At 35.4% G+C, this 2,500-nt stretch overlaps 1 non-coding gene across 1 annotated transcript; it reads left to right on the forward strand.

Moving 5' to 3' along the window:
* The first annotated feature begins 1,076 nt into the window (after positions 1-1,076).
* On the forward strand, positions 1,077-1,148 carry TRNAC-GCA (transfer RNA cysteine (anticodon GCA)). Its single transcript has one exon. It is a non-coding gene; the product is annotated as a tRNA-Cys (tRNA).
* The last annotated feature ends 1,352 nt before the right edge of the window (positions 1,149-2,500 follow it).

The raw sequence follows: 2,500 nt of genomic DNA on the forward strand, positions 1-2,500 counted from the left end.
ATATGTCAGGTACAATGTCTCACTCAGAAGCAAATTACTTTTAAAGGACTGGACTTGTGAGTATTTTGCTACCATAATGAAACAGAGAGGTGAAAAGTAATATTTAGGAGATGTGAATGAAGATAAGTGTGAAATCCCCTTGTAATGGTAGGTCAGTAGTAGAATACATGTAGAACATATACTGCACATGCAATTATGGTTCAATGGACAAAATAAAATATTCCAGCTAATACAATAGAGAGATGTTAGTGTACAAACACAGCTTAATCAACCATAAGAATAAAAATGTGCACTAGTAAGTCAGCAGTAAATGCCTTCTGGGGGTATAGCTCAGTGGTAGAGCATTCGACTGCAGATCGAGAGGGCCCTGGTTGAAATCCGGGTGCCCCTTGTCTCCTATTTTAGTTGTATAAGGATATTCAATTATGTGTTACAATTTCAACTATATAGGCAACTCAAGGAAAAGTACAAAATACAAGTACTTATACGTTATAATGTTCATTCCTGATAGTACAGTGTCTATGGCAGGTTTAAATGCTTAATAAGTTTATTTCTTAACTTCATGCCAAGAAGTGAGATTTGCAGGTGTACCTCCAATAAGAATCAGTGGCTCTTTTCATGAAGTTGTGATCAGTCGTAACATTATTCTTGGTTGTTTAATATAGTGAAATAGGAAAAGAGAAGGGAAGTTACCCATAATTATTATTGTTATTATTAACTTTTAAGTATAAATATTATAGATTTTGAGGCTGAATTTATATGTCAGGTACAATGTCTCACTCAGAAGCAAATTACTTTTAAAGGACTGGACTTGTGAGTATTTTGCTACTATAATGAAACAGAGAGGTGAAAAGTAATATTTAGGAGATGTGAATGAAGATAAGTGTGAAATCCCCTTGTAATGGTAGGTCAGTAGTAGAATACATGTAGAACATATACTGCACATGCAATTATGGTTCAATGGACAAAAGAAAATATTCCAGCTAATACAATAGAGAGATGTTAGTGTCCAAACACAGCTGATTCACCCGTAAGAATAAAAATGTGCACTAGTAAGTCAGCAGTAAATGCCTTCTGGGGGTATAGCTCAGTGGTAGAGCATTCGACTGCAGATCAAGAGGTCCCTGGTTCAAATCCGGGTGCCCCCTGTCTCCCCTTTTAGTTGTATAAGGATGTTCAATTATGTGTTACAATTTCAGCTATATAGGCAACTCAAGGAAAAGTACAAAATACAAGTACTTATACGTTGTAATGTTCATTCCTGATAGTACAGTGTCTATGGCAGGTTTAAATGCTTAATAAGTTTATTTCTTAACTTCATGCCAAGAAGTGAGATTTGCAGGTGTACCTCCAATAAGAATCAGTGGCTCTTTTCAGGAAGTTGTGATCAGTCGTAACATTATTCTTGGTTGTTTAATATAGTAAAATAGGAAAAGAGAAGGGAAGTTACCCATAATTATTAATGTTATTATTAACTTTTAAGTATAAATATTATAGATTTTGAGGCTGAATTTATATGTCAGGTACAATGTCTCACTCAGAAGCAAATTACTTTTAAAGGACTGGACTTGTGAGTATTTTGCTACCATAATGAAACAGAGAGGTGAAAAGTAATATTTAGGAGATGTGAATGAAGATAAGTGTGAAATCCCCTTATAATGGTAGGTCAGTAGTAGAATACATGTTGAACATGTACTGCACATGCAATTATGGTTCAATGGACAAAAGAAAATATTCCAGCTAATACAATAGAGAGATGTTAGTGTACAAACACAGCTTAATCAACCATAAGAATAAAAATGTGCACTAGTAAGTCAGCAGTAAACGCCTTCTGGGGGTATAGCTCAGTGGTAGAGCATTCGACTGCAGATCGAGAGGGCCCTGGTTGAAATCCGGGTGCCCCTTGTCTCCTCTTTTAGTTGTATAAGGATATTCAATTATGTGTTACAATTTCAGCTATATAAGCAACTCAAGGAAAAGTACAAAATACAAGTACTTATACGTTGTAATGTTCATTCCTGATAGTACAGTGTCTATGGCAGGTTTAAATGCTTAATAAGTTTATTTCTTAACTTCATGCCAAGAAGTGAGATTTGCAGGTGTACTTCCAATAAGAATCATTTTGAGGCTGAATTTATATGTCAGGTACAATATCTCACTCAGAAGCAAACTACTTTTAAAGGACTGGACTTGTGAGTATTTTGCTACCATAATGAAACAGAGAGGTGAAAAGTAATATTTAGGAGATGTGAATGAAGATAAGTGTGAAATCCCCTTGTAATGGTAGGTCAGTAGTAGAATACATGTAGAACATATACTGCACATGCAATTATGGTTCAATGGACAAAAGAAAATATTCCAGCTAATACAATAGAGAGATGTTAGTGTCCAAACACAGCTAATTCACCCGTAAGAATAAAAATGTGCACTAGTAAGTGAGCAGTAAATGCCTTCTGGGGGTATAGCTCAGTGGTAGAGCATTCGACTGCAGATCGAGAGG

This window comes from Mixophyes fleayi, chromosome 1, assembly GCF_038048845.1.
Source record: "Mixophyes fleayi isolate aMixFle1 chromosome 1, aMixFle1.hap1, whole genome shotgun sequence".
Lineage (NCBI taxonomy): Eukaryota > Metazoa > Chordata > Amphibia > Anura > Limnodynastidae > Mixophyes > Mixophyes fleayi.